This window comes from Labeo rohita, chromosome 2, assembly GCF_022985175.1.
Source record: "Labeo rohita strain BAU-BD-2019 chromosome 2, IGBB_LRoh.1.0, whole genome shotgun sequence".
Classification (NCBI taxonomy): domain Eukaryota; kingdom Metazoa; phylum Chordata; class Actinopteri; order Cypriniformes; family Cyprinidae; genus Labeo; species Labeo rohita.
Genome location: NC_066870.1, coordinates 33,280,431 through 33,305,281, shown reverse-complemented (window position 1 = coordinate 33,305,281; position 24,851 = coordinate 33,280,431). Strand labels below are relative to the sequence as shown.

Below are 24,851 nucleotides of genomic sequence, written 5' to 3'. Positions count from 1 at the left end.
CTGACTTGAGAGTGGCCTCTTTTGGTTTGGGCCAGTAGAAAACCACCAGAACAAATAACCCTAGTAACAATCCACAACAAACTTCTCAAAACCAGTCTGAACTCTTCAGCAACCGCACAGCAACACTCTGACACTGGGGCAATAATATGCGAGCACCACTAAATATATTCGGGAAAAAACAACAACAAAAAAATGTAATTACTACTAGTAAAAACGCATAAACAAATAAAATGTATAATCATATAATACAAATAAATACGTTAAAATAAATAATAAACTAAACAGAATTATAAATATTGTATTTATTTTATTTTAATTTATATATAATAGATTACAATTTTATAATTTTATATTTAATGTATTATAAATAAATAAAAAAAACATTAATAAAATAAAATCTATATAAATAAATAGTTTATAATAACTATTCATAATAATTATAATAATTTAAAAAATAAATAAATGAATGCATGATACCATGTATGATACCACCAGGATATACAAGGTAAATTCAATGAAATACAAATATTTATTTTTCTATTCATTATTTAACATTTATTTATATTAAACATATTTATTTATAAGAAATATGATTATAACTCAGTTGTTTACAATAAATAAATACATGTTAAAACAAACAAATAAACTTGGTTCTTTAGCAGAAATATGGTTATCATGGAAGTACACACAACAAAAATAAACAAATATATATTTAAAACAAAAATAAACATATGTACACACAAAGAGCTGTAAAAGACACAAATATATTTAATATATTATAAATAAATATTGAAACAAACGAAACAGAATTTTAGATTTATTTATATTGCATATTGTAACATTTAATATATTATAAATCAAAACAAATAATAAATCTAAACTATAATTATAATCAAATAGTATATATTTAATATTCGTAATAATATATATAGTTTATAATAAACAAATAAATGTATACATAATATAAGCATGGAAAATTAAATGAAATAAATATATATTCTATTTATTTGATTATTGTTATTTATAATATGTATTTAATTATAATATATTATAAATAAATAAAATAATACAATTAAATATATGATTATAATTCAATAGTTTACAATAAATAAACAAATAAATGTTAAAAACAAACATCAGAAATATGGTTATTAGGGAATGACACTATAAAACAAAAACAAACACATATGTACACACAAAGAGCTTTAAAAGACACAAATATATTTAATATATTATACATAAATAAAAACAAACAATAAAATGAAATATAAAATTATAATTGATTCTAATTTAAATAGTTTATAATAAATAAAAACGAATATTTACATGGTAAATCAAATAATAAATTCAATGAAATATAAATATTTATTATTCTATTTATTTGATTATTTTAAAACATTTATTTATAATATATTATGAATGAATAAATAAATGTTACAAATAAATATATGATTATAACTCAATAGTTTACAATATAAACAAATGTTAAAAACAAACAAACTTGGTTCTTTAGCAGAAATATGGTTATCATGGATAACACACACACACACACACACACACACACACACACACACAAAGTGCTACAAATGTCCACAAAACACAGCCCTGTTTATGGAATGACATATTTTAATCCAATGAGACTTTTAGTGCGGAGGCAAACTGGATCCCGGGAACGCTGAATGCTCGAAACAGGCTAAATGATTTTGTGAAATGAAAAGAAAGTGATCTCTCTGGATAATGTGAATCCGTGAGCCTTCCAGCGTGATTCTGATCTCGCATTAAACAGGCTCATGCCTGCGTTATCTGTGTTTACTGAGAAGTGGAATAATCACCGTGACAATTAAAGGAAATTCATGCTCAGACTTGGATTCTAGTTTAAAGATTCTCGTCTTTGCTTGAACATAACGATGCTGTTTCTTTGGTCCCTGTTTTTTCTGGTTAAATGATTTGGTTATGTCATCACCGTATATCTCCCACAATCCTTTGCAATGGAATAACAATTCTTAGAAGTTGCTGCAAGGTCAAACAAGGAGAGAAAATAAGAACGACAGCGAGGGAGAGAGAGAATGATCTGGAAGTGTGCCAATCAAAGCCCATTAAAAAGTCAAACATTTTTGCCACTGGGAGGAGAGCTGGATGTTATGTTCCCTTTTCAGAGATGGAAACTATTTCAATGATTCACATGAATGAGATAATAAGTGCTTTATTCTTTTTGCACGTTGGCTTATGGCTTTATTTACGTCTGTACTGATGTCTAATACACTCCTGTCAGCGAGAAATGCTTGATTGAACATTTGATTTCCTGTGGCTCTGTTTGCAATTCGACAGCCGAGCGATATTAAAGACCAGTGTTTTAAATGGAGGAATTATAATGAAAGGTTAAAATCAGTCTGAGTTTAGTCTGTGTCTAGGAAACACAAAACAAACTCTCCCTGCATACAGCCGTGACACTTTAAATATGCAGAGTATTAGTATTAAAAAGCAGTGTTTTTAAATCATATCTGTAAACAAACTAGCTACATCCTAAGCATATGGGAAGTCGCTACCATTTAAGGCTGTAAAAGAGTGTCGTTAATGAGCGCCACCAACACTTTTATAAATAGAAGGATACGGAACTGCAATACTAACCAAGAAGGATTTTTACAGTATGATGTCATAGAACTTTCACAAGTTCCAAAAGAACTTTATGTAGTTTGGTATATATGATATTTAAAGTCCCCATGAAATCACAGTTGAGGTTTTTTGGCTTTTAGTTTCAATATTTTAGCCTTAAGGTTATGTATAAGCTAGTATGCTCCAAAACAATAACAAAATTCGCATTTAGAAGGTACAAGCATTCAAAACATACATTCTCTAACTTACGCCAATATGGATCAACAATTTGATGACATCACCCTGCGCTTCAGATTCTCATCAAACTTCTGTCCAATTAAATGCTCTCTAGAATCCGAAGCATCCCGCCCCCTTCACTATAAATAGATGCTAAAGTTTCGACTGAAATCGGCTTGGATTCTAGTTTAAGATCCTCGTCTTTGCTCTGTTGTTCACAGAGTTAGTATTTTTTGTACAGTGAATGGCACGTAGTACACTATATAGGGGATAGGGAACGATTCAGACAGTGTAAATATGCTTTCCATTGGGGAAAAAAGAAGTCTGGTTTCGCGTTGCATCACGCAAACCTGCTATATTTTATTATAGCGATACAGATAAAATTAGGAGGAGAAACGGTTAGACAAACAGCACTAACGAGTAAAAGTGCCATTCACCAACATAAATTACATAATTTTCAAACTACACATCCTTTGCATCATTATAATCACTGTTTTGCTTTAGTGACTGTTTTGCATTGAATCTAACTGTAACTGTCAAATGCAGCTTTACCTACATCAACGGCTCTGGCCCAAGCTGTGATGTAAACAAATCGCTATTGGCTATCTTAAAAAGGGGGCGGGGCTCGACATGCTCCGCCCTGTCTTCCTGTTTCAGTTGAAATTGTGTCAACACATAGAATAACACCGCATGTTTCAAGGCACTTCAGTGGATCTTGATCTTGGACCTGAACATCAAGAACTTCTTTAAATCATCAAAGAACCATATAGCAACCCAAGAACCGCATAAGCCAACCTTAGACACCCAAAAATGAAGGTTATGTGATGTATAAAACTGATGAATATGCTGATGTATAAAAGCATTATACTTTCAAGAACAAATATGTCAGTTTATTTCAGAAAATCCTCAAAACCACATAACTACAACCTTACAAGTACATCTGAAGAATGTGGGTAACCACGTAGTTGAAGTTAGCCATTGACTTCCATATTTTTTTCCATACTATGGAAGTCAATGGCTAATGTCATCTGTTTGGTTTCCCACATTATTCAAAATATATTTTGTGCTCAACAGAAGAAAGAAACTTGTAGAAGTTTGGAACGGCGTGAGGAAGAGATTTTCATAGTTGGGTGAACTATCCTTTTTAAGTCTTTTCAAACAATCAGAATAGATTTTATGATGTTACTATGCAACTCAGAACCAAAATGCATCTGATCTGGAATCAGGCACCGTGTGAACGCTCTAAAATGCTGATTGTAAATGCTCCAAGTTCAGCCAAATGCAAATCAGCATTTTTTTTCTTTTTCCGGCATTAATGCATGAAGGAACTGGCCTGAATTTGGGTGGAGTGCTTGATCAGAAAGGTGTGCGGGCAGCGGAGATGGTTATCTAAACCACAGCCTTCCATCGCTTGACTCAGATGTGTGTAGGTGATGATTGCCATGTTGGAAAGGGTTGAAAATAGTATCATCACCATGGTTACAGAGCACAAAGCTTCAAGCGAAAGCCCTTCTACCCAGTAACTCAGAAACATGCACGGCTCTAAACGTTCCACAAAGCAGCTTGAATCGGAAAGGTCAAAGGTCGATGATTTTCAACATACTATTTATTACCTAATCACATGATTATTGTTAGCAATGCAGTAACAGAGGTAGATAAGAATCAGGAATGTATCAAAATAAAAACTTATTTTCGACGCCGCCCTGTTACGTGCGCAAACAAATCTTGACACGTCTAACACGCGGCCGCCATCAGACATATTTTATTAGTTGCATTAAAGACTACAGGCATTATTTGCATGCAAAAAAAACCCCTTTGTGGATAAATTGCGAAAAAAAGACAATGTTACTTAGACAAAAAGCAAGAAAAATTGAGGATAAGACATGTTCGCGTGAAGATGCGAGACGGCGTGAACAAACAGATGTGCTATTACAATACCTAACACAGGTGCAACACATTTATCATCCCAACTGCTGTTTAACAGCTAGCATATGGGATTAAACCAACAATTAATTTACAAGGGTATTTCTGCATATAATATACAATGCACGACAATCCACATTACATTGTTAATAGAAATTCTGAACAGAAAGCATGTGGGATTAAACCAACAATTAATTTACAAGAATCTTTCTGCATCAACTTTACAATCCACGACAATGCACATTACATTGTTAATGGAAAATTTGACCAGAATCTGATGCGAATTATGGTGTGCTTCCATGTGCTTATTTTCGCAACACTTTCACTTTCTCAACTACAGGACGCAGTCGACAAAACCCGAAGACTTGGCGCCAGACCACCCTGACAGATCATTTGTTTATTTTTCCTCCCCCCCACAAACAAAATGGTATCCTCAAACATCCGAAACAATTGCTTTAATCACACGCCACCAATCAGCACTCAGCATCGACATTCGTTCCTGGCTTTTTGATTTCCCAGCGTTCTAAATAGTCTGCAGCATGGTGAAACAATAACCCGCATAAGTGCACTAAAAGTCAGCATAACCTGTTCTCAAGCAATCTTACATGTTTCCGTTTTAGCGCAGCCGACGAGCAGACCTGCGAGAGCTCAAATCCATATGTTTCTCTCTGCAGTGAGAGCGTGTTCAGCGTTTACTTACATGACTGCACGGAAGAGTGACGCACTCAGACAGAAGTGAAAACCTGCGTCAACATCTCTCTCCCCTCGCTTTTCCCTCTCGCAGACAGTTACGCTCTCGCACACACGCCCCTGTGCAGTCCCAGGGTGCCTGACTGGGTCCTACTGCTCTGAAATCTAGCACGAGCCATATTAGGAAACAGCAGTTAAACATGTCACACGTAATTTACATGCAGGGGGAGTGGAGAGCGCGGCTCTGTCGTAAGAGGGGAAAAAAAGAGAAGAAAAAACCCTGCACGCGCTGGTACGCGCATAAAACAAACAGAAGGGAAGTGAGACCCGAGAGGGGGGTTTAAAAAAGGAGAAGTGCTCTCAGGTTCAACAGTTAACCAATCGCACGGTTGCCACTGTCTAAACAAGTAGCCGGTCACGCAGGGGTGGGGGAGTTTCCTGCCAAACGCGCACACAACCGCGCAACTTTTTCGAATGCAGCTGAGATTCCCCGTCGTGCCGTGCTGTTTGCGATCGCCTAGACATAACAAACTGCAGTTCGCCACAAAGGCACCCTGTAAAGTCAAAAACAGCCCACACACACTGAACACCCCCAATCCCACACACACTAAGCATGCAAAAGTGGTGCAATGCTTCAAGCCGTGGCAAAAGACAGTCAGACAGACAGGAGAGTGAGACAGTACAGAAAAGCAGTTCTTACCTCTCACATCATGATTAGTATTGAGCGCGCGTATGTGTGTGAGAGATCAGACATGGGCGGCAGGCCGCGACAGCAGAGCCTCAGGCACCGGGTGGACCATTCTCAGAGAGGAGGAGAAAGAGAGAGAGACAGATAGAGAGAGACAGAGCGCTTAGGCTGCGCGTGTGGCTGCTGGTTGCGCCACTGTGTGTATGTGTGTGTGTGTGTGAGAGAGCCGAGAGCCTGCGAGAAACAGCAGCACTGCGCAGAGCAGCGAACTCAAGCGCCAATCACGCTGGCTGGAACCGCCCACCGACACAACCAGGAAGTGCCGCCACTGCTGCTGCTGCCGCTGCTCTGTGAGTTCCTCACCGAAGAGAGAAGAAAATGAGAAGGGGAGGGGACAAAAGGAAGGAAAGGGAGGTAAAGAAAAGAAAACGAGTGTGCTTGTCAGATTACATCGTGCTTTCCCAGGAGTCTGTCTGCGTTCGGCACCAGACTGCAGTGGGACACGCGCACACACACACACAGCTGTACACCTGGTGCATTGTGCGGCAACATTATCTGCTGCTGGGAAAGGCAGGATTTGCTCTTAAATTGACTCTGAATCATCACTATCTGAGTTACGGCCATTTCGGGAGAGAAATATATCTTTGCGGTTGCTTCAAATGAAGCCTTTTTCCCAATAATCCGCTTTGAAAGTGTGATACATTTACACCATTAAACGACACTCAGGAGAACCGGGTTGTGTTAATTTATCTCACCGATGTTAATACTAACAAACTCCCACATGGCCAGGAATTTAGTCCCGAGTCCCATTCCTTTAAACTACACAATGCTTTCCTGCAGGACCACAAAGCATTGAAACTGGGACATCAATTCGTTATCTTCAGTAAAAAATGCTTCATTGCATTATTTGCATACTTGAGCCTCACCCAGCAAAGACTGCGGTTATGACTCTATCCGGCCGCTGGAAAAATGACACACAACTCAGGATGGAATAATCATAATAACATAATAATAAAAGTTTAGAGCTTTTTCTGCAAAAGTCGATTGAAAAAGGGGAAATCATAACTCTGCCGCTGTTCACACGGCCTTCAACACAAGGAATTTTGCTTTCGTGAGAATTGTTTTGAGATTCACTTACGCGGCCAGTTCAGGGAAGTGTGAAAAGCTCAAGTTTGTGTGGTCAAAAGTGCTGTCGTATTGATGGGCTGTTTTAGGTTCATAGCTTGAGGCCCTAAAAATGTCAACAGCACGTGCATGGAAGACAACCGCTAAAAAGAGCTACAAACCAGTGTTATTTTAGTATTATTTATATACTATTACTACTAATATTTTGAAATAACTTTTGTTTTAGCTTTTTTAGTATTCATTTTAATTTTGTTTTTAATTTAAGTTTTAGTAATTTTATGTGCTTTGGTCATTTTTAGTATTTATTTATATTTGTATTTAATTTATTTTTATGTAGTTTTTAGTTTAGTATTTTAGTCATTTTAGTACTTAGTTGCCAATACTATACAATGCATTTTAATTTTTCTTCCCATGTTTTTATAATATTTTGTTTACAATTTACATTTAATTTTAGCTTTATTTCTGGCTAAGAACCATTCATTTAAAAAGGAAGAGATCATCAAATTAACATTTAGAATGACCAACCACAACTTGTTTTACTTTTAAATGCATTTCTGCCAAAATGCATGCATGTAATTTAAAGGGTCAATTTATCTGGAAAAAATTTATAATATTTTATCTGTAATAGTTGATATACTGGTGTGGCAAAAAAAACTTTTACAACTTTAAATAATTGGAGACAAACAGAAATTCATTATAATGCAAAAATGTATCAAGTAAAATGCAAAAAAAAATCTAAATATGTAAATCAAAAATGACTTCCCTCCAAAAGAAATTGATGATTTGAGTAACTAAAACAGAATATACTAACTATATCCATAAGAACTAGTGCACTAGTTTTAATTCCATTTTAGAAATTTGAGTTACATTTAGATTCGGATCCTACACTGTAAATGTGGATTCTGTCACATTTGTATCTAATGGGTACATAATAAAAACAACCTTACTGAATATAAGTGGAAATAACTGTCCTAATAAAAAATCAATAGATTTAAAATGCATTTATTTCATACTAAGTATAGTTAAAATCTATTAACATATATACTGACATATCGCTTCATACAAAAATTTAATTAAACTTTATTTGGTGTACTATTTGTGCACAATGCACATCTTAATATTAAGCCTAAAATGTGTTTTAATGTCACTGTTGACGAGGATTGTGTCTTTAAATGCTGAATATTTAAAGTGTGCCTAAAGTATACTTGTAGTAGTTCCACTTTAGCACAATCAAATGTACTTAAGTATATCTTTAGTCAGACTTCCACACAATTAAAGTTCATTAAATACAAAATTAGTTGTTCCAATTTAGCACTTTAAATATACCAGTTTAGTATAATAAATGTACAATTGCAGGGTATTTTTATTAAGTACATATTATGTCAATGTATTTGTAGTATACTTGAAGTATAAATGTATTTTAAATACATTTTAGTAGATTTATTTTTCACTAGGGTTTTGACATTATACAATGAATTCTTGTTAAAGTACAATTGTAAAGTTGATTTCCCCATGTCTAGACATCAGGGTGGTTCATGTGGCCATTTAAGCACCTAATAAATGCAATTTTAGTCATACACACTAGTGCACTAGTTTCCTTTTAATTTAAAACATTCATGTGAACAACAGTAGGCCGATATCAAAACGGTTAGCTGTTCAGGTACTCCTTGGCCGGCATCAGTGATAAATATATGATAATTTATGCAGCTGACACCAAAACCAAGGCTACAGTCCAACTCTGGTTTATATTAACAACCACACACACAAACACACTCATTTCTCATTTCACTATGACCGCCTCTTTCCCCATTACCTTCAACTGACCGATTTATTCAGATATTACACATGAAGGAAAATATGTCTTATCCAATATTTCCTGTCTTTTTCCTTTCCGCTCATACTTTCGTGTCCTCATACTTTTAAAAGCTTGTTCTGGTATTAAAAGTGACGAAAGTGGCAGAAATAGGCACACGAGAAGAGAAGACGGTCATACTTTCCACTGAAACGACTCTCGCTTGCTCTCTAGCTGTAATGATAAATGGAAACCTGTTAGCAGACTTCTAAAATGGCCAAACACAAGTTTTGCATCCCTATCATTTTATATGTACATCTCTCTAAACGACTGTTTATGTGTGAGCACCAGTGTTTGGACAAAACTAGCTAAAACTAGCTGAATGTTAAAGCATTTTATTTTTTCAGCAACATAACCTTGTTCACCCGATTTCAAAACAGTCTAGCACTGAATGTTGTGAAGCTGGGAAGTCTGATTCATTTCAGACAAGAAGTCTGTTCATAGTGATTCATGTAAATAATGATTCAGTGACTAAGTAAATAATACACCGATTAATTTTAACCTCTGAATGTTCTTTTTTGAAGCAAAAATATTTATTTTCTAGGTTTTTCAGTTGTGTTTGTTGTATTCTAATTAAGTTGCATTATCATTAAGTTAGCCTGACTACTATATAATAATTCATTACATTTATATAGCACTTATCTGCTTTTTCTAAGGACTCCAAGCACTTTACATTGTGAAGGGGGATCTCCTCGTCCACCACCAGTGTGCAGCATCCACCTGTATATACTATATATACTATATATAATAATTAGCTTGTAGTTTGGCAGTTTCAACAGCTTCGAAGTACCTTCCCCAGCACTGATGTGAACCAACACACACATTTATGTGGACTCTATGTTTGTGTGGACTGTGTATGTATGCTACCAATGCATTATAATTAATAAAGAAGAGAGCTAAAGCACAAGCTGACTGGGGTGACTTGATTTATGTTGGTCTGGCTTCATGACATCAGAACTGTTTCTTGCGTTTTCTTGACCTCTCTGTGCCAAACACGCTGACTCACCAAACAGATATCTAGACGCGCACATGATCGTCAAACACACACATTCAGACCGACTTTTCTGGCTACAACCACACCGAGGTGCCTCTCTCTCTCTCCTTCTCAAACCCTCATATCATCTCTCACAGTTTTTTTTTTTAAGCTTCACCATTTATAGCTTGTACATGTCTGAGTGAACAAGTTGCAAAGAAAGGAGTGAAAGTGATTGGGTGTGGCTGTTTACACAGTAAGTCATTGGGCCCGCCAGTATATAGTTTACAGAAAGAGAGGTATGCTGGTGTAAAGCCTTACCTAGGCAAATGTTTTACTAACAACATAAAGTCTGGTCCTCAATGACCAACTTTAGACAGGAAGAGACTGTCTGACCAACATTCAAAGTTTAATTTTTTGAAAAAAAGTTTCTTATGCTCACCAGAGCTGAATTTATTTGATTAAAAACCCAGTAAACCCAGTAATATTGTTAAATATTATTACACTTTAAAAAGACTCTTTTCTATTTTAATATTATAAAATTTATTTCTCTGATGCAAAGCTGAATTTTCAGCATCCTTACTCCAGTCTTCAGCGTCACACGATCCTTCAGAAATCATTCTAATATGATTTTCTGCTTAAGAAACCGTTATTATTATTAACATTTGTGACCCTGGACCACAAATCCAGTCATAAGGGTCAGATTTTTTAAAATTAAGATTTATACATCATCTGAAAGCTGAATAAATAAGTTTGTTAGGACAGGACGATATTTGGTTGAGATACAAGTATTTTAATATCTGGAATCTGAAGAATATCACATATAAAGTTGTCCAAATTAAGTTCTTAGCAATGCATATTGCTATACAAAATTAAGTTTTGATATATTTACGGTTGGAAATTTACAAAATATCTTCATGGGACATGATCTTTACTTAACATCCTAATGATTTATCGGCATAAAAGAAAAATCAATGATTTTGACCCACACCATGCATTTTTGGCTATTGCTACAAATATACCCGTGCTACTTAAGACTGGTTTTGTGGTCCAGGGTCACATTTCTGCTGCTAATATTTTTGTGATTGGGCAGTTGTGCTTTTACATTTTTTTAGGACTTGTGCTTTTACATTTTAAGGATTTGTGGATGAACAGAAAGTTCAAAAGAACAGCATTAAATTGAAATAGAAACCTTTTGTAACATTAAAAAAGTTTTTACTGTCGCTTTTGATCAATTTAATGCACGCTTGCACACTTTATTCATCTTTTTTTCTAATGGTAGTGTATAAGCAAAAGTGACCAGAGTTTATTTTGTTTTTACATGCCGTAAATTAATGGAGGTGCAATAAATCATACTACAATGTGGAAAAAATGTCTTCAAACAAAAGCTTCACAAATAATCTCTATGAATACTGATAAAAATAGCAAGTTGCACAGACTCACTTGTAAACAGAACTTCTGCTTGTCCAAAAATTTCAGGATCCTGTCTCCAAATTAAGAACGTCAATCCGAAGTTAGGATCTGGATATTTTAGACAGTCATGTTGGGTTTTTGGTGACAAGACCTTGAAAAAAATACTTCTTTTACAGACAAAAACAAAAACAAAACCATAAATTACAGTTCTAACTATTTTAAAGGAACATTTCACCCAAAAATGAAAATTCTCACATTAAGTACTCACCTTCATGTCCTTCCAAACCTGTAAGACCTTCGTTTAAGGATGTCTTTACTACCTTTCTGGGCCTTGAACACGGTAGTTGCGTTGCTGTCTATGCAGGGTCAGAAAGCCCTCTGATTTTATAAAAAAAATATCTTAATTTGTGTTTGGAAGATGAACTAAAGTCTTACGGGTTTGGAAAGACATCAGTGTGAGTAATTAATGACAGAATTTTCATTTTTGTGTGAACTATCCCTTTAAGTGCCTTAAATAAAACTTTGAAACTCTAATAATTATCTACTTACAGAATGGCAAACTTTGGGAAATCTAGTAATTAGTTCTTTAATTGTATCAACAGGGTATGATTTCCAAACAGATTGACCTATATTTATTTAACATAAGTCGAGGCACTAAGTTTGGCTTTGCTCACCCCACCACATTAGGTGTGGCGGTTTGGAGAAAAAGTCCCTGCTGTCGTTAAAACCCATTTGGAGATCACAGTTACTCATGCGGCTTGCGTGAACACGGGGCCATTTTGAATCATGCAAAATATGAAAGTCACACCTGAACATGGAGCGCAGACAGGAAGTTCGCTCCTGAACAGGAAATAAAAACCATGAGGTGACAAAGACAGCTGTCAGCACCATCTTTATCAAAGATGACTGCATGATGCCTTCGTTTAGCTCTTATTCGAGCTCCGGAATCCATGCAGGCAAAGGTACAGATACACACACTGAACGAGGCAGAAATTTTCGGTGAACAAAAAACCTCAGTCTCTCTCTCTTTCTCTCGTCTCAGCACTGGTATGTGTCAGGATGCTGTAAATTGTGCTGGCTGGTGGATGTGAACTCTTGCTGGGTTAGAGAATATTCTCGTTACTCAGTAAGTCTGGACACCTCTCGCCTCTACAGCTCATCTCGCTGTCGAATAACCTCATTTAAACCCTGCAAACCACACCCGTTTCTCTTGCACGGTCCCTCACGTCTTGTATATTTTATTACATTATCTGAGCAGAGCTACTCGAAGCTAAATGATCTATTAAATAATTCAGTAAAATCCCTGCTTTTCGGAATATTACGCCGTCTCTCTCAGCACATTTTGCTCGGATGACGCGTACAGACATCAGCAGCCGTCTGAATAACGTTAACGTGACTCAAGGTTTCGACGCTGGGCATCGGCATCTAGCTGCATTGCTGAAAGTCACCGGCGATGTTTCAAATGCCCTTGATAAAAGCAGCATTGTGCTGGCCTACTTTACTGATTTATCGAAGGCATTCAGGCCTTGAGTTACTACAGCACCCAAACTAAAGCGCTGCCCTACATCACAATGCTACAACCACTTTTCTAGCAGAATTACCTTTGATGATACAATAATCGGTTTGCAAACACTATTAAAGGATTTCTAAGCTGCTCTTTAGTCTTTGTGGCGTCGATTCATTATTTAGCTCAAAATAATCTAAAGCTGTAGCACACTGAAATGCAAGGACAGCGAAACTCAGTGTTCTCCAGGTTTACTGATCTCTGGAGGCCTTCTGCTCATAGTTAACAACACTGATCCTTTTTAATGGCTTTTTGATTTACAGAAACATTCTGGGAAAACCATATTTACACATTAGCTATGTCTTCATCAACTAGCGAATCGATCTCTTTCAGAGAAGTAACAGAAGGTATCTTCTCCAAAAGCCAATTGTGTAGCAAAAACATAATAAAAGTAAAGATTTTCTTAGAGTGCTGTCTTATCCATTATATTTCAACACATTAAAAAAACATCATTTTGATAAAACTGAAATTAACTAGTCTAATTTCCACAATTCAACCATCACCAAATACATCCACTAAAAAAATTCAAATATTAAAATCATAATAACAATAAGTATTAGTTCTTTTAGTGACTAAATTGTTGTAGTTGCTGTAAATACATATACATATATTTATGAATATCTATTTATCTATCTAGCTGTCAAAAAGATGAATCGTGATTAATTGCATCCAAAATAAAAGTTTGTGTATCAATAAATGATTTAGATTATATAGAAATAAATATATATATATATATATATATATATATATATTACATATATTTCTTAAATCGGATGCAACTGATCATGATTAATCGATTTGACAGCCATATATAAAACACATTAAAGTTAATCGATTAATCATGATTAATTCCATCCAATTAAAGAAATGTACGTAATATACATATTTCTTAAATTGGATGCAATTAATCGCAATTAATTGATTTGACAGCACGATATATGCTGTCGAATCAATTAATCGTGATTAATCGCATCCAAAATAATGTTTTTTTTTCTACAAAATATATGTGTAAAATCGATTAATCACGAATATATATATATATATATATTTTATTTATTAAATTGGATGCAGTTAATCACAATTATTCGATTTGACTGCACTATATATGCTGTCAAATCGATAAATGGCATCCAAAATAATTTTTTTTTTTCTACATAATAAATGTGTAAAATCGATGAATCACTATATATATATATATATATATATTATTTATTAAATTGGATGCAATTAATCACAATTAATCAATTTGACCGCACTATATATGCTGTCAAATCGATTAATGGCATCCAAAATAAACATAATACATAATATATGTGCCAAATCGATTAATCACGAATATACATTTCTTAAATTGGATGCAATTAATCACAATTAATCGACTTGACTGCACTATATATGCGGTGAAATCGATAAATCGTGATTAATCACATCCAAAATAATTTTTGGAACATAATATGTGTGTCAAACCGATTAATCACGATTAATTGCATCCAATTTTAGGAAATATATGTGATATATTTTTTTCTTAAATTGGATGCAATTAATCGCAATTATATGTATATACATACATACATACATACATACATTTTTTTTACATTAAAAGTTAGCCTCTGTAATTACTCTAAAAAGTCTTCAGACTATTTATAATAGTTAAAAAATGAATAGAAAGAATATTGTAATGGAATGAAAACATAACATTTTATTTGTGTGTAAAAAGGCGTGTGTGTGTGTGTGTGTGTGTGTGTGTGTGTGTGTATGTATATGTATAATGTTATACCTTCATTAATTACCAAAAATTAAAGAATCAAATATGTCATTCTTTAAACTTATGCAGTGCTACAACTAATATTTGATGTTAAATTCTAGTCCAGAGCCTCTTTACCCACTCAGAAAACTCGGTTGCTAAATTAGGAAACTAGTTTCACTTGCTCAAACAGTTCAAACAGCGAGAAAACAGGAAGTTTATGAGTAACAGCGAGTGAGAAGTTCTCAGTTTGCAAACGTCCTCTTTTTGGAACAAGGTCTTACAAAACCTAACAAAGCCTGACACTGTTTGACCCAAAGCGTGTTGGGCAAGAAGCATTTCAGTTTGCTTGGAGAGAAGCAGGAAAAAATGACAATAGCTCTCAATGGCTAAACAGAACGGCTGTTCATCTCCTCCCGCCAAATATTATCACCGGCTACAGATGTATTGCAATAAAACAAAAAGCATAATCTCACGTCACACCTTACATTAACACCTCCCAAGAGTGTCCTAAAGAAAAGAAACAGTTTAATATAATCATAACAAACCGTCCTTTGAGCCTCTCATACATTCAGAAGCAAAGTCGCCGGTGTGTTTTACACAGCAAATGGCGTCTGGCAGAAGATTTACATCACTGATTCTTCAAACCGACTTTGAATATAATCAAATAAGTTGCGGGGGAACATCAGAGAAGAGAGAGCGAGCGATCGATCGGTAACTATTATGACTCTTCAGCAAAGTCTAACAACTTCATCAAATGGAAATTTACATAACGATACATACTTAAAAGGCTATGTAAGCGGTTTGCATACCAGAACTTGAACGTTCATGAGACAAAGAGACACAAGAGGAAGCGGTCAAGCGTGTTAGAATACACACTGCAAAAATGTTAATCATTTTAAGAGAAAACAATGCAAATATGTGTATAATAAGTTACCATATATGGTGAAAAATACTAATATATTATACTAATATATTTAAACATATTAATAACTTCAATATATTGTAATATAATTACTAAAAGTATAATATTTACTAAAATATTTTAATGGTAATAAACTGCAAAATATAAAGTGACCTAATTTATTTTAAGATCAAGATCTTGCAAACAAAGTACCGCTTTTTTTAAACTAATTTAAAAAGATTATTTTACAATGTACAGTATGCACATACTGAAAACATATTTAAAAAATTGCTAAAGCAACATGTATAAATCACCCATTAACATCGCAATTAAAAAAAAACGTCAAAATGTCAAAAATCCACAAAGAGTGTAACTGTTAGGTTTTTTTAAAGCAATATACAATACACATACATACATACATACATACATATATATATCTTAAATAATTTTGGATTTTGCAATAGATGTAAACCGAATATATAGAGTAAATGTGTATATTTGAGGCTGTTTGCGTTGGTTTGGTTCTTACCCGCTTGTAGTGCGAGAGCTGTATCTCCACTGAGAGTGAGACAGGAACTCACACATGGGTCACCAGCCAATGTGGCTCACCGCAATGCATTCTGGGCCAAATACAAACGTATGCCCCGGTGTGTCACAGTGCACGACCAAGCATGCATGCAAAACACTGCATTAAGATGTTTAAGCGTGTGCGCGTGTTTACGATTTCAATGTGCGATCACATGATAAAGTGCAGACTAAAGCAACTGCGAGTGTGTGTTCAGCGATCATTCTCTCTATCGCCATGGAAACCTGCTTTTATCTTATTTGCATCTGGGTGTACCAGCCGCAGAGAGAGCTGTGTCATTTTCCCCCAGAAAACACCACTGCCCTCCTCAGAGACGCTGACAAGTTTGCCATACGCGTAAACACGTTCCCAAATGAACGTAGAAACAACACTGAACGTAGAAACAACACTGCGATAATCCTGTTTAGAATCTCACACTAATAAACTTGCCCTAAAAGTCAAGGCTTCAAAAAGAGGAAACAACTTTCATACACAGCTAAAGATAACACAGTGCAATGTCTTGCACAGGAAGAGGGTTGCAACTGCTTTATACAGAAGCCCCGAAAACTATTTTAACATGTGAGTCATGCTTAAAAAAAAGTTTTTAGTGTGTGAGTCACACTTAAAAAGTTTTAAACCAAGTGGTTTATGCACAAAAATAATGTTAAAACATTGCATTTATATATATTTTTTATTTTAAACCTACTGTAACAAACATCTTTTGTTCAAAAAATGATTGTGTGAGAGCATGTACTTGTGTTTGCATGTGAATTAGTGTGCATGCATGCACTGTGTGTGTGTGTGTGTGTGCGTGCGTGTGTGTTTGAGAGGTTACTTGAGGTCTGTAGTTCACTCATGCCAGGTGTGTTATCTCAGACGTTCCACATGACTAAGTCGATGGTAGAGTTCCTCTTCTAAACTCACTCACCTGGTACAAAAACACTCACACGTCTCACTAATGCAACCTTCTCGGGTGTTACTTACACTAATGAGAGAGAGAAACAGATTTAAGGCTAGTATATTTGTACAAATAATGCTGGTCAAATACCATTGGAGATTCGTTTTGAGTTCTTACAGTGACAAAAAAAACTTTTTGGGTCAACATGAAATAGTATTTCCAACCTATTTTTCTTCCATTGTCTGACATAGAGTGAAAAAGAACATTTAATGAGAAACATAAATTGTACGGCAGGATTGTAAACACATAAAATTGATTTGATCACCAAAAGGGGGTGTATCTCGTCAAAATGGAGCCAGATGTGAATGCCAGTTTGCTGATTATGCGAGCTACTTCACTTCTTTCCTTTGGGAAGTAACCTGGAACATGGTATTCCATTAATAGCAATGGAAATCAATCGTTTTCTGCTATTGTCGTGAACTTTATTACTTCAGTGCAGTTTTGTTGTTTTTTATTGAAAGTAAAAATATTTGGCTAAATTTAAATAATATAAAATACAAATATTAGATTAAAAACTTACCAAAAAAAAAAAAAAAAAAAAAACTAAAATTTTAAATGCTGTAAAAACTTAAATAAATTTAAGTTAAAGTACTAAAATTACTAACTTCAAAATAAATTAAAACCGTTTGGAGATTTTCTTAAAAACAGAACAAATCTTAATGAGGGAAAACAAAATAAAAAAACAAATTAAAATAAAAAATAAAACTATAAAAACATTTAAAATACTAATAAAAACCACAATAGTACACAAATAGTACTAAAATAATAGTCCATGTGACATCAGTGGTTCAAACGCAATGTTATGAAACTATGAGAATACTTTTTGAGTGCAAAGAAAACAAAAACAATGACTTTATTCCACAATTTCTCTTTGCTTAGTTGTTATTTTTGTTTTCTTTGTGCACAAAAAGTATTCTCGTAGCTTTATAACGTTACGGTTGAACCACTGATGTCAACTATTTTAACGATGTCCCAACTAACTTTCTGGGCCTTGAGCGTGGTAGTTGCATTGCTGTCTATTGCGGTCAGAAAGCTCTCAGATTTCATCAAAAATATTTTAATTTGTGTTCCGAAGACAAACGAAGGTCAGAGTTTGGATTGACATGATGGCACGTGATTAATTAGAGAATTTTCATTTTTTGGTGAACTATCCCTAGTGACAAATAAATATGCTAAAATGCACTTCAGATACATTTATTTCATGCTATACTACAAATACATTTACATATTATGTACTTAACAAAAATACCATGAAATTCTATTTTTCTACTAGAACAACTGATTTTAACGCATTTAATGCACTTGTGTTAAAGCAGTGCTGAAGCCCAACTAATGATATACTTAAGTATATTTGATTGTGCTAATGTGGAACTACTGCAAGTATACTGTAGGTACACAACGCAATATTTTGCGTTTAAAGATCGACATTATTTAAAGATCAAACAATCCTCACCCTGTAAAAAACAATTTGTTGAGTTAACTTAAAATAATTTGTAACCTGGCTGCCTTAAAAAGTTAAATTCAGTCAACTCAAAAAAAGTTTATGCAACTTGAAATGTTAAAGTATACTAAGTGACAACTTAGATCTTTGAGTTGAATCAATTTAAAATTTTAAGGCAGCTGGGTTACTTACCCATCTGTTAAGTTTAGCAAACACAAATATCTAAGCTATTACTTAGTACAACTTAACATTTCAGGTTGAATAAACTTATTTTAGTTGACTGAACTTAAAATTTTGAGGCAGCAGGGTAACAAATTATTTTAAGCTGACTCAACAAATTATTTTTTCTTTTTTACAGTGTAGGCTTAATATTAAGAAATGAGCATTGTGCACAAGTAGTACTCCAAATAAAGATTAATTAAAATTTTTCAAGCAATATGTCAGTATTGTTATAGTGTTAATAGACTTGAACTATACTTAGTATATAATAAATGCATTATAAATGTATTACTAATGCACTGAAAATATCACCCAGCAATGAAAAATCTGTCATCATTTACTCACCCTCATGTCATTACAAACCTGTATGATGTTCTTTCTTCTGCAAAACACATAGATATTTAAAAAAAAAAGTAGTCCAAACAACTTTGGGCTCTGTTTACTTTCATTGTATGAACAAAACACTGAGACATTCGTCACAATATCTTCAGTTGTATCCTGTGCATAAAAGAAAGAACAAGCGGCATGAGATTGAGTAAATGATGAAAGAATTGTAATTTTTGGGTGAACTATCCCTTTAAATTACCTTTTAATAAATTAAGCAGGGTGTACTTGAATTTCATGCTGAGCTTATGTCCTTATGATGTCATACAAGAACCTTTAAGCTCCAATCATATTGAAGGAGAACCCTTTTAAAAGATTGTCATTGTGCCACAGAAAAACGTACTTAAGTTTGAACAAAAATCCAAGAAAATCCAATGAAATGAAGTTCCAATGAAAAACCTCCACCTATCGTCCGATAGGAGGATTTTTGTAAATTCTTGTTACATACTAGAATAACTTTTTATGTTCCAAAGATTCCAATGAACTTCCAAAGAGAAGCAATCTGTGGTTTTCTAAAGAACCATTCATCTGCTGCTGAAACAGATGGATGGTAACTGGAACCAACACACCAATAACTTCCCATCAAAAACACACCACACAGCCAACCATAACTGAACCGAAGAAACCTTCAGAGTGATGCAGAGAAAGAGGAATGAAAAACGAGGCCGCTCGAAGAAACGAACCACGTAGAGAAAGAAAGCGTGCGCAACATACAATGCCTCATTTCAAACCTTTCCCAGCTCATTTCTAACCTGGCACGTCGCTGAATATCAGGACGGCAAACATCCTTAGCTTGCAAAATACCCATTCCAACAGCATTCCCAAGTCACCGGTGGACAGGAAGTCCCCGTCTAGCCCTCTGAGTAATGGCACACAGACAGTCTGCGGTCCTACCTGACTCTGAGTCGCTCAGATCCAGTCCCGTATGTCCTCTCTGCTGTCTGCCGACAGGAAGCACATTCAGTCCGTCCCTATTTACAGTCCCCTGGCACTGCAGTACGGCTCACAGCTGGTGCATTCCTGCTCCGCTCTGCCTCAGCTGATGGAGAGAGGAGAGATAGAGGAGAGCAGACAAGCCAGACAGTGAAAGAGGGAAAGAAAACGCAGGGTAAGAACATACTGTACAAATCATCTAATGTGAATGTGAGGTCAGCAGATGCTGATCAGCCAATGAGGGTCTTGATCTGAGACAACATGAGGAAACTGCATAATGCACCTCTTATTATTTCATCCATACCCCAGCGAACTGCACGAACAGAAGCATTACGATTCAAAGCAGACACATCAGCAGTTATTGACGTCTCGCTGATGATACCTAGAGCGGCGACTATCAAGTAACAAGGCCATTTTCTTGTCCTCATGTCGGTTAGTCATCACTCAAATGCAATTAAAATGCAGTTAAAGACCAGATGACTTCATAATTGGAGTTTTATGGTCCATTTAGTCCATGTCTGTGAGTTTTGAGGTCGTGGATGTGTGCTGTACTAGTACAAGTTGGCAAAATACACAAGCAAGCATGCCCTAAATTGAACAAAAATGACAGTATAGACAGTAAAAATGCTCTCTTGACTGAGAAATTTGACATATTTGCATACTTAGTTCCCCGCTAGGTTTCAAGCATAGCGATAGTAGGTAGCAAATCAAAGTTGTCTGTGACATTATAATACATTTGGAATTATTATAATTACAAAATGACAACTCAGAGATTCTTCTATGAAGCATTCATGTCTGAACCAGAAATGATTACTTTCTACAGCAACGCCAAAATAGGCACCTATACGCAAAGAAAATTATAGTCATTGAAGTGTATGAACAATCATAAAGATTTATAACTTGACTCACATCTGCAGAGTCAGTCAGAAACGTGAGCGTGATGGAAAATGACTAATGAAAAGTTAGTCAAACTACTGTATTTTCCTGTATTAATTTAATGAAACAAAAAGTACAATGTTTTATGTATTATATAATCCACATTCATTACTTTTTCATAATAATGTAAATATATAATAAAAATGTAAAAAATGTTATCATGATATAATGATTATACTAGTGCTGTCAAACTATTAATCGCATCCAAAATAAAAGTTTTTGCTTGCATAATATGTGTGTGTGTGGTTTATTTATTTATTTATTTACATTATATATTTATTATGTATATATAAATACACACATATACAGTATATATTTTAAAAATATTTATATGTATTTATATGTATATATATATACATTATATTTCCATATATATATATATATATATATATATATATATATATATTTATATTCATATAATTCATATTATACATAAGTATATTTAGTATATTAACAGTTTTTCTTAAATATATACATGCATGTGTGTGCATTTACTTATACATAAATATACACAGTACAAACACATATTATGTAATCAAAAGCTTTTCATTTTGATGCGATTAATCAGCACTAGATTACGCATAATTATACAATATAATTATTATGATATATGTGACCCTGGACCACAAAACCAGTCATAAGGGTCAACTCGAAATTGATATTTATACATAATCTGAAAGCTTAATAAATAAGTTTTCCATTGAGGAATGATGTTGTTATGATGGGACAATATTTGGCTGAGATACAATTATTTGAAAATATGGAATCTGAAGGTGCAAAAAAATCTAAACACAGAGAAAATCGCCTTTAAAGTTGTCCAAATTAAGTTCTTAGAAATACAAGTTTTGATATATTTACTGTAGGACATTTACAAAATATCTTTGTGGAACATAAGCTTTACTTAATATCATAATGGTTTTTGGCATAAAAGAAAAATTGATCATTTTGACCCATACAATGCATTTTTGGCTATTGCTACAAATACACCTGTGCTACTTAAGACTGGTTTTGTGGTCCAGGGTCACATATAATAGTTACAATAATGATTTAGTAATTTAAAAATATTTAAAATAATTTTGTAGAACTCTTATTATATTCTAGGACCTCCTCAATGACAAATGTCCTTCCAATTTCAATATGAAAGTTGTCTTCATAAAACAATGCCATAGGTCTTTAATCAACATATTGTGATGTTCTATACAATGTTGATAAACATTACTGAATGCATAAAATCCTACCAGTGGCAATAAATAAAACACAACTGCATAAAAAAGAATGTTTCTGTCCAAATAGTTTCAAGAAATGTTTTAATTACCATACCACACAAAAACTTCCAAGCTCCAGATGGCTGTCTGACTCATCTCAGCTGTTAGGATGCGTTTGATTATGAATTTAATCCTGTGTAAATAGAAAAAAGGATTAGACTCTGAGGGAGAGAGAAACTGAGTGAGACAGAAAACGAGAGGAAGGCACCAGACAAGACTAAGCTGTCTTGAGGATACACATTTTTTCTTTCTGACATAATCGTATTGTTCATGCTCTCTTGCTCCCAGACGATCACTCCGAGCAAGTTAATGAATGGTACATTCACATGTGGCGCACGTCTGTTAATGCCGAGCTCTCCTCATTCTTAAAATCATGATGCTCTCAGCTCGTGATGTCATTTGGGCTCAGCCAATTAGACGAAAGGCAGACACACTGAATGATAGATACACTGATGGACTGCTGTGACTGGTCGGATCAATCTAGACATGCTCACAGATGCTGGCATTTCTGTTCTTCTTAGGGTCTTCAAAGACTATACCTTAAATTCACTTTTAAATGGGTAGTTCACCCAAAAATGAAAATTCTGTCATTAATTATTCATCCTTGTGTCGCTTCAAACCCGAAAGACCTTTGTTCATCTTTGGAAAACAAATTAAGATATTTTTGATGAAATTCAAATGCTTTCTGACCTTGCACAGACAGCAATGTAACTACCATGTTTAAGGCCCAGAAAGGTAAGGACATTGTTAAAATGGTCCATGTGACATCAGTTTAACTGTAATCTTAAGAAGTTACATGAATACTTTTTGTGCACAGAGAAAACAAAAACAATTCCTTTATTCAACATTTTCTCTTGTGTCAGTCTTCGATATGCATTCACAAAAATCATCCTGCATTCACAACAGAACTATGATGCAAAAATTATTTTTAGATTTTTCACTTTTTAAAAATTCCATTAAAAAAATACATTGTTGATTGACCCACCAGCCAGGCAATCCAGAAAAGTGGGCCAAATTAAGAATTGTGCAAAAAAGAATTAAAGAACTGAGTGTGAATTTGAATCAAATTGGCCACATCCCACAGGAAGTTACTGAAATAACATTTTAAAAGATTTCAATACAGGTAAGGCATTCTGGGAAATGAAGTGTTAATCCACCCTGAACCACAAGATTTTATAAAAATGGATTGATGGATAGATAGACAATAGATAGAACAATAGAACGATAAAACGATAGATAGACAGACAGAGAGACAGACAGAATACAAGAATGATAGAACTACTGAACGATAAATAGAACAATAGATAGAACAATAAATAGAATGCTAGAAAGACAGAACGATAGAATGATAGAACAATAGATAGAAACGACAGAACGATAGATAGATAGATAGATAGATAGATAGATAAAATCAAATTGGCCACATCCCACAGGAAGTTACTGAAATAACATTTTAAAGCGGTCATCAGATGCCCATTTTCCACAAGTTGATATGATTTTTTAGGGTCTTAATGAAAAGTCTATAATAGACTTTGGTTAAAAATTCTCAATGGTTGTGTAAAACAACACCCTTTTTACCTTGTCAAAATCAGCTCAGCAAAAATCATCCTGTTCTGGTAGAGCTTGCTTTAAATGCTAATGAGCTCTGCTCGCCCCGCCCCTCTTATCTCTCTGTGAAGTGACGAGCCTGTTTACTTTAGCCACATTTAGCCGTGCTTAGGCGCTAAACTTACTAACTAGCACGTTATTAGGAAAGCCGATCGCAAAGATTCATAAAAAAAACCTTATACTCACTTCTGCTGTAAGTGAAGCTGGATCACTAATGATTTGAGCGAACACAGACGTATTTATGTAGGTCGGGAGGCGCATTCCTTTCACAAACAAACGTAATCCACCGCATCTTCAGCGGCTCAGATTTCGGGAGCAAATGATATTCTTGTCTAACTTACATCCCTGCTCCGGCATTGAAACAATGGAGGTCGGACTGTTACAGCTGATCTGAGGTAAGATGCTCATGTCAATCAACTATCGTGGGAGCGGCCTCTGTCGCTGTGACGGCACACCGACAGGCATCTGAGAACGGCTCGATTTGAAAAAGGGGATATTATTTTTACAGATTAATTAAAAATCACTGCATGGATTTTTATCATTATAGGGTAGATTTGTATTTGTAAAACGCTATTTATCATATAACAGAAAAAACAATAGAATGATAGAAAGAATGATAGAAAGACAGACAGAAAGATGGACAGAACGATAGATAGATAGATAGAACAGTAGAATGATAAAACTACAGAACGATAGAACGACACATAGAACGATAGATAGAACGACAGACATAGAACAGTAGAATGCTAGAACTACAGAATGATAGATAGAACGATAGATAGATAGAACGATAGATAGATATAATACAAGCAAATCTTTCCCTCTTTTCTGTTTTTC

The 24,851-nt window shown here is 34.6% G+C and overlaps 1 protein-coding gene across 18 annotated transcripts in view; it reads right to left on the bottom strand.

Moving 5' to 3' along the window:
* mbnl1 (muscleblind-like splicing regulator 1) overlaps positions 1-20,338 on the bottom strand; it is a 64,484-nt gene extending 44,146 nt beyond the window's left edge. For 12 of the 18 annotated variants that reach the window (XM_051135141.1, XM_051135200.1, XM_051135218.1 and 9 more), the window contains exon 1: positions 16,235-16,398. The gene's annotated coding sequence lies outside the window, so the exon portion shown is untranslated. Of the gene's footprint in view, positions 1-5,357; positions 5,635-6,142; positions 6,349-11,523; positions 11,548-16,234; positions 16,399-20,024; positions 20,047-20,166 lie in introns of those variants that run through there. The other 6 variants (XM_051135173.1, XM_051135191.1, XM_051135181.1 and 3 more) reach the window with 6 other exon arrangements.
* Between the last annotated feature and the right edge of the window lie 4,513 nt (positions 20,339-24,851).